Raw genomic sequence first — 13312 nt, forward strand, 5'->3', positions numbered from 1 at the left:
GATCTTTTACAAAGCTGCAATTCAAAGATTTTGAAAATGGCCATTTCCATTGTCCCTGATCTGTGCAACCGGAGTGGGTTCAGATGCTTTATGTGGGCTCCCTACTTTGATTTCTGGGTCTGTAATCACCCAAGGGTGCTCATGAGAACTCAGACACATCCTAAATGCAGAGTATTTTTAAATTTATTTTTATTGAAGTATGGTTGATTTACAATGCTGTGTTAGTTTCAGGTGTACAGCAAAGTGATTCATATATATATATGGCTCATATTCCTTTCCATTATGGTTTATTACAGGATATTAAATATAGCCCCTGTGCTATACAGTAGGTCCTTGTTGTTAATTCCATATATAGTACTTTGTAACCACTAATCCCAAACTCTTAATTTATCCTCCTCTTTTTCCCCTTGGGTAACCATAAGTTTGTTTTCTATGTCTGTGAGTCTGTTTCTGTTTTGTAGGTAAGTTCATTTGTATCTTTTTTTAGATTCCACATATAAGTGATGTCATATGGGATTTTTCTTTCTCTTTCTGACTTACTTCACTTAGAATGACAATCTCCAGGTCCATCCAAGTTGCTGCAAATGGCATTATTTTACTCTTTTTAATGGCTGAGTAGTATTCCATTGTATAAATATGCCACAACTTCTTTATCCAGTCATCTGTCAGTGGACATTTAGGTTGCTTCATGTCTTGGCTATTGTATACAGTGTTGCTGTGAACAATAGGGTTCTTATATCTTTTCAAATTAGTTTCCTTTGGATATGTGCCCAGGAGTAGGATTGTTGGATCCTATGGTAACTCTATTTTTAGTTTTTTAAGGAATCGCCATACTGTTTTCTATAAAGACTGCACCAAACCACATGCCCACCAACAGTGTAGGAGGGTTCCCTTTTCTCCACACCCTCTCCAGCATTTGTTTGTGGACTTTTTAACGATGACCATTCTGACTGGTGTGAGGTGATACCTCATTGTAGTTTTGATTTGCATTTCTCTGATAATTAGCAGTATTGAGCACTTTTTCCTGTGCCCATTGGCCGTTTGTATGTATTCATTTGGGAGATGTTTGTGTAGGTCTTCTGCTCGTTTTTGATTGGGTTGTTTGTTTTTTTGTTATTAAGTTGTATGAGCTGTTTGCATATTCTGGAAATTAAGCCCCTGTCAGTCACGTCATTTGCAAATATTTTCTCCCATTCCGTAGGTTGTCTTTATGTTTTGTTTATGGTTTCCTTTGCTGTGCAAAAGCTTGTAAGTTTAATTAGGTCCCATTTGTTTATTTTTCTTTTATTTTATGGCCTGGGTAGAATGCCCTAGGAGAACATTGCAAAGATTTCTGTCAGAGAATATTTTGTCTATGTTCTCTTCTAGGAGATTTATGATGTCCTAATGTCTAAGTTTTTAAGCCATTTGGAGTTTATGCTTGTGTATGGTGTGAGGGAGCGTTCTGACTTCATTGTTTGCATATGGCTGTCCAGCTTTCCCAGCACCACTTGCTGAAGAGACTGTCTTTTCTATATTGTATAGTCTTGCCTCCTTTGTCGGAGATTACTTGACTGTAAGTGTGTGGGTCCAGCAGTAACTTTAATATTGCCATTTGCTCTCTTATTATTCAAGTCAGTGAGGGATTATCAGCAGGATCTCTGTGGCTTGGGCAAAACCAGGGGTCAAGCCCAAACTGTGAAGCTGGGAGGGTCCAAATATCTGGCACATACGATACACGGCACACAGTAGTGTGACCTTGAAGATTCCAACAGTCTTTAAAACAATTATCTCCTGAAGTTCTTAACCACAAAGGGAACAGGCTGGAGAGAAGGGGAGTTCTAAAGCATAAATGGTTAGAGGCTGCTCCTCTTTCAGTGCCATTTGTAGACTTTCAGGATGTGAGGTCAATCTGAAAAGTGATGGGTGAGCCATGATCTCATCCTAGGCTGATCCTTAACTTGCTCTGTGGCTTCAGGAAAGTGCCATCATTTCTGTATCTTCACTTCTGAGTGTCTGGCAAATGGGATAACGGTTATATTAGAAACTTTAATTTGAGTTTGCATTTATCTTGTTAGACAAGACTCGTTGAAATAGGACCACTGCCACTTTTAAATTGTCTCTCTCTCCCCACCTTTGTGAATCTACAATAGAGGGATATTAGAGGATAAAGGTACTGGGAGATTTTCAGCATGATGTCTATTCTGGATACTGAGTTAGGTGCCCATTTACCCACTTTAGTCCCATCACAATGGGATATATTTTTCTATTTTACAAATTGAACTCGCTCCACTGATTTTAAATACTGAAATAATTACTCAAACACCAAGCTGCCCTACCGGTATGAAGTCCAGTGACTCCCTTTTTAGTGCTTCTTCAATATTTCATTTCCAGAAAGAGATCGTAGGCTTTATTTCATCTAATAGGATGGTCAGTCCGTCTTCTCTTCCCAGTGGTGAAAAGACCAGAACATTTTTTTTTTTTTTTTTTTTGCTGCCATTTGTGGCTAGTAAAGAAAATAAAATGCAGTCGCTGTTATCCCACTGTACAAAATTACAACAGAGAACAAAGGAGAAGGAGGCGATGGCAGAGGAGGAGGGCGGGGAACAGAAACTTGCGTCTTGGTCCCAGGGAGATCCCGCCTGATTAGTGCCTTGGCCGTTGGGCCCAGGGGAGGACACAGCTTAAATGAAGGTAAAGTCGTGTCAACAGGCACGCTCTCCAGCAAGCTGCTTTCCAAAGATAAGCTTGGAACTGAAGGACTTCCCAGAAAATGACAGGCCTTTTTTTTTTAGTTTTTGAATTTAATTTACTTTTTTTTTTTTTTTGGTGAGGGGGAGGTAATTAGGTTTATTTAGTATTTATTTACTCTTAGAGGAGGTAGTGGAAATTGAACCTAGGATCTCATGCATGCTAAGCATTCGCTCTACCAACTTGAGCTATACCCACCCCTCTGACAGGCCTTTTTTAATTTATTTATTTTTCCTTCCAGAACTTGGTCTCTTTCCCACTGCGTTTATCAATATGCCTCAGCTAACTGAGCATCTGGCGCTAATAATATCTTCCCAGTAAGCGTTCGGTGGCCTTTTTAACATCCACTGGCACCTGACCATACCTGCCAGGCTCTTTCCGCGGGCTAATTATAATTCCTGAGACAGTCCGGGGTGGTAGGTTTCTTAGTGTTGCCATTGTGCAAATGGGAAAACCAAGAAACTGAATGACTCCCAAAGACTAGCAGCATTTAGAAAAATTCCAGGACTGAAATGAGAGGGCAAGTCAGTTTAAGTCTGACACAGCTGTTCGTTCTCTCTGGCTGACCCTTTCGCTAAGTCTTTCGGGTATTACTCACATCCCAGAAAAAGTGCTCCCCGCCTTCATAGAAACATCATCACTTGTATGGGTACATATGTGTGTATACTTACATTAATTCTTAATCTTTAAATTATAAAACTAGACAAATGTGTCCTTTTTAAAAGATGCACACCAGGTAGAACTACATAATGTGAAAATGAACACCTATCTGTCCACTCTCACTCTCACACCAATAGTCTAGGGTTCATCACCCACGTCTCCCCCATGCATTTATGTAGAAATATGTTCTTATATACATATATCTGATTTTTCAGTATCAATCACATCATAATATAATACTCTTTTATTAAAATCCTACCCATATGTCTTAGAATATCCATTGAACCTCTATTTAATTTTAGCCAGTTTTTTAATTTGACTTTTAATGTTTCCTCCTAATTTTTCTGAAGTATTGTTGATTTACAGAGTGTTAATTTCTGATGTACAGCATAGTGACACATATATATAAAATATATATATATATTTATGCCTCTTTATTTTTAAAGATGGCAGAAATATCCCATAGTACAGATGAATCATGTGTTTTGATATTTTAGTCAAGGATTCTTAAAGATCTTGTTGGAGGATTACAATGCAAAGGGTAAAAACTGTACTCTGAAACTTCAGGCATTGTCACAAGCTTGGAAAGGAGACGGCTGGAAACATTTTGAATCATGTGTTACGAACTGGTGATTAGTACCTCAGACCTTGAACCCAGACTTGGCTCTCCACCCCAGCTGCAGTGCTTACTACGTGTGTGAACTTGGGAAAGCCATGAATTCTGTGACTGGTCTTATTCTCTAAAAGATGGAGGGGACGATGACTTTATAGGGTCCCAGCGAAGTCAGAATGAGGTTCCTGATGGCAGTGCAGAATGAAAGGCTTAGAACAAACCCTGGGACAAAGCAGGGTCATAATAAACACATCTGTCAATCTTTTTGCCATTTTTGGCTACTCCCATCCAAAACTTCTTTCTATTTTGAGGGAATTTTAAAATAAAGTCCTTGTGTCCCACTATGGAAACTCAGGTCAGCTGGAAATTTCTGACTGTCTCCCACCCGCTGTGGCAGTTTCAGCCCCTGACCTAGGCTGGGTCCGTTGTATCCTCATCACTGGAATTTGGAGAATCTGGGGGGCAGTTATGCCAAATGCACAGGGAGTGATACACTGGGGGCCGTTTGTGAACAGCAGTAGCAGTGGTCTTTAACCAGCATGTTCATTTGGAAGTAAAATGTTCAAATAATTTCCTAGAAATACAACATAACTTACTGAAAAGAGCGAGCTTTCAAATGCATCAAAAGGGGGAAAAATGAACTTTTCATATGTAATAACGTTGCTCTAAAAACTGTTAATTTCTCATGCTCTCATTCAAAAATAATTTCCTCCAAGATTGCATTAATCTTGATTGAAAAGGCAGCCTCATGATGTTTTAATATTCTTTTTTGGGGGGGTGTGGACTCTGGACTTAGTCGTTCACTATTGAATTTTTTTTTTTTTGCCCCTTGACTAGACAGAGAAGTGTGAGTTTCTCAGAGCCAGCAGACTGTTGCAGATAACTCCCCAGCCCACCCGGCTCCCTGCCATCGGCCCTGTGCCCCGCCTGGAGTCCACTCCTTCCTCAGTTACCAGACCTTCTTATTCCTTGAGATTTGGCCAGTGGAAGTTGGGAGGTGATGTTAAATCTTACTTCTTTATTCATTGCCTGCTGTTGTGTAAAAATCCATTCACCGAAGGGACAACCTGCTCTTAGTTCCATGTTTAAAACTGCAGATTAATTTTTAATGAAGTTACAAGATAATCTGCAGGTAAAGCCAATACGTGGAGGATGGCAGAACTGAGAGAAACGAATCTGGTCCCTTGAGAACACTGAAAAGCCTTTGGCTCCGGTGCTCTGCCTACTTCTGGGTCCTGTTAATCATATTAGTCAGAAAAAGCCCCTGTATGTGTTTAAGTCAATTTGAACTGAGTCTATTTATTTATTTAATTATTTATTTATATTTATTTATTTTTGCAATAAAAGTACTACCTGATAGATCTAAACAGTTAATTAGAGATATAGATATAAGCAGAGATTTTGAAATTGCACACTCAGGAATAATAGAAAAATAGAAATCTATGGACGATCTGCTGCATATCTCAGATTTGGCAGGTAGGTATTAAACGCAAGTCATGTTCTACACGCGGGTGACATTTGGTACCGTAAAGAGGAAAAGAAAAGGTCACATCCTTCTTTCGGAGAAGCACTTCATCTAGACTAGCCCAGAGTGTTACAGGAAGAAGAAACTCTACTTTCTCTCACTGTGTTACCTTGTAGGGACTCCCAAACAGTTGTATTATCCTACTGTGGAAAGGAAAAAAAAAGAAAAGGTTGAGAATAGAGTTTACAGGAAATTTGTTAAGAGTCATAATATTTCACATTAAATGCTTTAATTTGTAAGAAATAGAATCTGTTGGAAGATTTTTAAGCGGAAAGGAAACACACAAGCATACTCTAGGGAGTGAGGTTTGGTTGCGGGGTGTGTGATGCATTGAATTTGGTAAGTTTGGACGCTCATAATTAACAGTCCGGGGAATAGCATTTAATAACATTTAAGGATGGCTATCACATCCCCACAAACTCAATTTTTTTTCTTTGTTTCCGGAATTTATAATAAGTCATGATTTCTAGGGACCTTCCCTTTAAGTTATTCTTTATTGGAGGTTCCCACATACAATTGTATATTAAAAAATACTACTCCTCATGTAGACCAAGAAGAGTAATAATGACACCTCAGATGTGTGTGTGATGTTTTACTGTCATGAAATGCTCAGAAATACCCTGCTGTGGTATCACAACAAGACTGTGAGGTGATTGGGCGAGAATTTTTATTTTGACACCTAGAAAAACTGAGGCTTAGAGAGCTAAGTAATTAATTGCACGTTGGAGTTCAGAGTATGGGAGCAGGTGCAGATGGTCATTCTGTAGAGATTTGTGGCTTTTCATTCCTCCATGTGGCTTCAGAGGCAGCAGAACGGGCTAGCCCCTACTTTATTCCACCAAAAGAGATTGAAATTACACTACATTTTAAAAAATTGAGTTATAGTCAGTTTGCAATGTTGTGTCAATTTCCAGTGTACAGCACAATTTTTCAGTTATACATGAACATACATATATTCATTGTTGCATTCTTTTTCACTGTGAGAGAATTTTTTGATACATTTACTTTCTCTTTCAACTTTATAGATACTAAACTATTTACAGTATAGCAACTTACCATTTTAAAATAATAAACATCATATTAAGGGGAGAGAACTTCTGTCAACTGAACTTTCATGATTCCTTTACACGCATTTCTTCCTTGTATTTATTTCGTTTCAAAGGGAAGTTAGCTCTAATTTCTTGCTCCCTATGGAAACAATAGGGGTGTTCCATGTTTAACAAAGAGGTGGAGATGACAACTCTTCTCTTCTTTCTTTTTTTTCCCTTAAAATTAATGAGCAGATAGTGTTTGTTCACAGACAGCTGTAGCAGGAAATACACTAATGATTTTTTTGGCAACACATCCTTCTTGGTAAAGAACCCTTTGGCTTCTTAAAAAAGCTCTATCAGTCTTACAAAATACATTCCTGTAGCAATTATTCCGTTTTTTAAAAAATTCATTTACTTCTTTGCTCATTTATTAAATTACTACTCAGTAGCTAATGTTAAACAGGGTACTGGGTGCAGGGTACTGAACTGAGTTCTAGTTAAACGTACACCAAATTTAACATTGAATGAAGACAGACTTGAGGAAATGTCAAGAGCTCCCGGCAGACAGCCTTTTCATTTGATCAATACTTAATAAGGAAATAGGTAACGAAGGCAAGTATGATTATGGGAGACAGGTAAGTAGAGGTGATATTCAAGAATAAGGATAGTTTTAGGGAAACAAATGTGGAAATTGGACTCAGGGAGTCTGGGTTTCGAATCAATGTTAGGCTTGTGACTTGCACTAATTACCTCTGTAACCGCCTCCTCTTTTGAGGTTTTGAAAGCTTCCTCATCTCTAAACAGTGGAGACCCTAGAAAATCTGAAGGTCCTTTTAAGCTCTGACCCTTCATACTTGCACGGTGGGTATACCAAAAATGCATGCAAAATTACAAAACAAAAATAAGAACATAAGAAACAGAAAAGGTGTTTAGAGGCAATTCAGGGCAACAAACATCCCCTGAACCTCAAATATTGTTCTGCAGGGCGCTAAGCACTTAGGGGGCATAAGAGAGAAGTCATCCATGACTCCAACAAGCTTGTATAAACTGACTGGGTTGATAAGTGATACTCAACCCACGTGAGCAGGGTCGTGTCCCAGCTTCAGCGTGGGGCCCCATTATGAGAAGCATCGGTCCAATAACAGATTTTGGTTTTCTGCAGGGGTGCAACTCTTTGAAGCTCCAGGGAAGAAAAATTTCCACCTGGTTGTATCTTTTTTCAGAAAAGAATCCGGATAGATCATTATTCTTTAACCTGAGAAGTGTAAGAAAGACAAAGTTCCTTGTGGCCAGTGAGGCTTGGTCTTTTGTATCCTAACCAGCTCCCCCCGCCCCAGTCTATCTGTAATTGTGGCAGGGGCAAACATGGTCGCATCAGAATTTAAGCCAGGGGGGTTAGGAGAGCAGAATCTCCAACTGGAGGTCATTATCACGGCGTTTACCATCAGAGCCAGTGCCTGCCTACCGGCTTCCGATCGCCACACATCAAACATGAACAACACGACTTTGGCATCTTTCCCACTTCCTTCTATTTTGTTACCTGCAAAGGGAGACAGGTGGCCACTAAATAGTCCATAGTACCAAAAGAGAAGCAAGCATAAGAATGTCCTCGACTCCCATAAATGATCACTCATTGAGAGGCAGCCTTGCTCAGGTAGGTGGGATGCTGCAGGACGAGTGTCCTGATGGCTTTATGAGACATCCTGATGGATGAGAGTGGTCTGAATACACCTCACCTCCCTATCACCATCCTTTGGACAGTAATTCAAGGGCACTGTTACAAGGCGACATTAGAATAGAATAGAATGTTCTGGTTGTGTTCACCACAGTGCACAGTGGGATGGGCCTTTTATTTGCTTTGTGTGAACATTTTCCTATAAAAACACTCTAGGTTCATGGCAACACATCCACAGTGCTGCGACACTGGGTCATACATCACTTTCACAATTAATTAAAAGCTCTAGGTCTTTTTCAAATGACACTCATGCAACAAGTATTGCTCAGCTTTTTCTTCTGCAATTAATTTTAGAATCTAGATTCTATTTTAGTTACTGCCACATCCCAGCTTTCCAATGTCTGCTACGTTCGACTCTGTCATCTAAACTATTAGCCATTGACAGATTTTGTTGATAAAACTCTTTAGCCAGTTGGATGAACACCTGTCCAAGTTGTGGATGGTTATGTTCCCTGTTAAGATCTCCCCCTGCAGAGTGACAGAGTATTGAGAAGGTCAAGCATGTAATTAAAAGTTGCTTTTTGAACATAAAGTTAGAGCAAAGGGAAATAGTTCTAAGAGGACTTTCAGTAAAGTCACGAAAAAAGAAACCAGGTGTATTCGTGAAACTGAAATAAATGAACCTTGCCCCCACGTGGGCTATATGCCCAGGAATGGGATTGCTGGATCATACGATACTTCTGTTTTCAGTTTTTAAGGGAACCTCCATACTGTTCTCTGTAGTGGCTGCACCAATTTAGATTCCCACCAACAGTGTAGGAGAGGTCCTTTTTCTCCACACCCTCTCCAGCATTCATTGTTTGTAGACTTCTTGATAATGCTCTTCTGTCCAGTATGAGGTGCTACCTCAATGTATTACTCACTTTTATATATGGAGCCGTGGTCCAAGAATGCTAAAGTGTAAAATAAAAATATTTTAAATGGTAGGAATTGCCTTACAGGTTAATTTCAAACTTTGAAGATTTTTTTTTAGTTCCTTCCCTCCTTTGTCATGTCAACCACCTTACACGGCTCTCCTTCCTCATCCTTTTTCAGGGTTAACTGATAGTGATTAACTGACAGTGATTTTGTGATCGCTTTGAAAAGCTTTTCGCTATCCCCCAAGCATCTGGATGATTTATTACCAGCTCTTACAGACTGAACTCTTCTTTCCCTCCTTCGGGTAACTGCACTGGCATAGAGAGTTTAAAGATGCATTTCTTTGATAGAAAGAAAAGTAGGAGTCACACAGTAGTCTGTCTCTCTGATTTCTGGGATTTAGCACATTCCCTCACTCACTTCCTAGGAATCGAATCTTATATCATGATTTCAGGGGTCATCTTTACAGCAATGATTCCCAAATGTGTATTTCTCTTCTAGAATGAACCCCAGACTCATCCGTTCAGCTGCCACTCCATGTCTCCCCTTAAAATATGCCCCAAGCTGAGCACCTGATTTTCTTCCCAAACCTGTGCTCCATGTCATAGCATAGTAATCTATTTTCTCTTCTCTTGACTTTTCCTTTTTTTTTCCTTCTTTCCTTCCTTCTTTTCTGTTATTTTTTTTTAATTGAAGCATAACTTCTATACAATAAATGCACAAAATGGGAAGGGTATAGCGCCAATTTCACTTTTACATATGTGTGTACCAGGACTCCAGAACGCCCCCTCACACCCTAGCCCAGTCAGTTCTCTTCAAGGGTTAATTTACTTCTTGGTACCTTTTCTTAATAACTTCAGAACAAGGCTTTAAGATAATAGAGATGGAAGTCAACAGAACTGAGTCATAATGTAATTTTATGGAACTATGAGGAAGCATTTGATGCCTGACTACCATTGAACTGCAAGCCTTAAGTGTCACATTGTCAAGAACAAACACATCTCCATGAATATAGAACAAATAATCTACGACTATGTATAAACACTCATTTCTTTCTAATTAAATGCTCAGTCTGAATAGATTTTTTTGAAAATCCGAACTGTCAATTAATTTTAGTCCAGATCAGAAAGCAGCATTGTGTAGTGCACAAACGCATGAGGCACTGGTCAGGTGATATCTGGGTCGAGTCCGTGCATTGGTGTTTGCTGACTGTTTATATCTGGACAAGGTCCTGAATCCTCCTGTCCCTGTTTACTCATCTGCAAAATGCAGACAAAGGACTGTTGTGACGGTAAAGTGCAAAAATGAAAAAAAATCATCATAGCACTGGGAATGAGGTATGTTTTCTAATTAACTCCAGTAGCACTAAGGGGAAACAGAGAAGTCAGTTAGAATTCATTGAACATTCTTAATACCTCTTCCTCCTACGTATCTTGCATGTGTTATTTCACTTAATCAAGAAAGAGGAAAAACATCTCAATTTCAAAGAACTCTGTATCCTATGACGTTTAAAGTCTATATACAGATCAAAAGAATAGATAAACAAGATTATACTGTATAGCACAGGAAATATATAGAAGATCTTGTGGTAGCTCACAGTGGAAAAAAAATATGTGACAATGAATATATGTATGTTCATGTATAACTGAAAAATTCTGCTCTACACTGGATTTTTTTTAACATTTTTTTATTGATTTATAATCATTTTACAATGTTGTGTCAAATTCCAGTGTTCAGCACAATTTTTCAGTCATTCATGGACATATACACCCTCATTGTCACATTTCTTTCTCTACACTGGAATTTGATACAACATTGTAAAATGACTAGAACTCAATAAAAAATGTTGGAAAAAAAGTAAAAATAGAAAAAAAAAAGTAAAATTAGAAAAAAAAAGTACATTTGGTAATCCTGTTTCCCAGATACTAGGGGCTTTGGTTTTATGGTGGCTCCCACCAGTGGTTTCCGTGTGTGTGTGAGCATGTGTGTGGCAGGGGGAGGTAGTGTCCCCTTCCACCTGCTACTGAAGAGGCAGAAACTCTCTCCTTTTCACCCCATTAATGGTTGCCGCCAGGGGTTTTCTCAGGTGTGCTCACAGATCTTGTCACCCCGCCAGAGCATCTCCCCTTTCTCTCCTCTTTCACTCCAGCTGCCTTCACAGATCTAGGACTCTCAGGATCCTGCTGCTTGGGAACTCTGTTTCCAGTAGCTCCCTATCTCGAGGAGGGGTTTGTCTTCTGGGCTCTGTGAAGCCTCTAGTGACCGCTCATCAGCCAGCACTGGCTTGGATGCTGGCCGCCACTGTTGCAGGGATAAGGGTGACTACTTCCTGGGGCCACATGAAATTGTTTGTCCCTAGAACTGTAACTCAGAGCCACTGTGGGTTTTATTTAAAAGTGGTTAAGACTGCATTTCTCCCTTTGTTGTTTTATCTTATGTCATTTTATGAATATATATAATATATATTTTGGGGGTGGGGAGGGTGGTAAACTAGGTTTATTTATTTATTTTTTAAGTGGCAGTACTGGGGATTGAACCCAGAACCTCATGGATGCTAAGCACACACTCTACCTCTGAGCTATGCCCTCCCCCTTTATGAATAATTTTTTTATCATTCCAAAGGACAATTTGGGTCCCTCGTGGCTCTGGGAACCCTTATATTCCTATTGCGCAACTTTTCCATTCATGACGGCAGGAGTTCCTCCTCCTTTGTTCACTGGCATTTCCCTACCAGTGAAAGACTGCAGATCAAACCAACATGTCAATTCCAGTACAACAACGCATGGTTGAATCCTGCATTCTTTCCTTCCATATGTGTAAAGCTGTCCTCTAACAGTGTGGTTCCCATGATTCATAATTATTTATTTATGTGTTCAAATCATAGGATACATAGTACTTTCCATATGTCTGTGTTAAAACAAACACAATCTTATTCACGAGCGTTGAGCATGTGTTTATTTAGATATAGAAGACATAGAGTCCAAACACGGCATTCAAACATTAGTTGAGTTGAATCCTTTTCCCCACCCTTTATGGTGACTGTTTTAGCTATGTGAAATATAGTTTAATGTGTTCTTGTTTCTGTTCCATTTGGGATTTTACTGCCCCCTGTCGGTGGCGCGGTATCATGTACATACGAACACTGTGTGGAGAGAAGCGAAGCAGTTCTCTGTTTATTGATTCTTAGAAAAGGGTTTATATAGGACATGCACGGTGCCTCACATATCATTTAAGTTATAACAATGTTAATAATCTTAAGCTATTTAGGTCCTGCAGTAAGCTCCTGCAGTAAGCTCAGGATGTTACATGATCAAGGACAGATTGTTTGAAAGTTTGTCATGAAGCTTCATTAAGTAGGCCACCTCTTATCCAGCCGGCTGCACCTGTCTTAGGTTGTCCTCCTCTGAGGATCTCACCCGTCATTGGCTCTCCAGCCGTCCATACTGGACACATTAAGTAGGCCATTTCTTATCCAGCCTGAATACGTGACATTCCTCACAGCTTGTTTATCAGTTCAGCCCATGGCTTATTCTCTAGAGCCTTCAGACGGGGGCCTACCCCCACCCTTATTGATTAGATTTTATTTTAAAGAGTATGTGAGACATGAACATGATTCAAAAGCTGAAACTATACAAAGAGAAATGGTCATAGAAGGTCCCTCCCCCCGGCTGTTTCTTCCTGCCCTTCCGACACCTTCCATCCTGCTCACCCCATTCTCACCCACCCACTCTACACGACCAGTCTTACTAGTTTCTGGTATACGTTTCCTATGTTGCACGTGCATTTTGCATAAATGTGATGGTACATGCCTACCTGTATATTTACCATTCTTTTTACACAAAAGGTAGGACACCAAATCAGTAGGCAGGAGATCAAAATGTCAAAAAGCAAAAATCGAGTAAAAATAAAGCTGATTCCTGTCTGCCATTATTGTTAAAATTTCACTTTCTAGGTAAACGCTTTTGGAAATTTTGCTCTGTCTAATCACTTATCTGGGCCGAGTCTAGCTGGGGTTATATGTGACTATTAGAAAATATTATTCAAGAATCACATCCATGCGTTTGCTCAGATAAGTTCTTTATTCTTTATTCTAAAAGCACATTGCTTTTGTTTAAAGAGGAGGTCGTAAGACAAAGGTAGATGTCAATCTTTGAATTCAT

At 39.5% G+C, this 13312-nt stretch overlaps 1 protein-coding gene across 1 annotated transcript in view; it reads left to right on the forward strand.

The window, feature by feature from the left end:
• Positions 1 to 13312, forward strand: part of LOC123613937 (uncharacterized protein C6orf141) — a 115182-nt gene that overhangs the window by 53802 nt on the left and 48068 nt on the right.

The sequence above is a fragment of the Camelus bactrianus genome, chromosome 20 (assembly GCF_048773025.1).
Source record: "Camelus bactrianus isolate YW-2024 breed Bactrian camel chromosome 20, ASM4877302v1, whole genome shotgun sequence".
In the NCBI taxonomy this organism is placed as follows: domain Eukaryota; kingdom Metazoa; phylum Chordata; class Mammalia; order Artiodactyla; family Camelidae; genus Camelus; species Camelus bactrianus.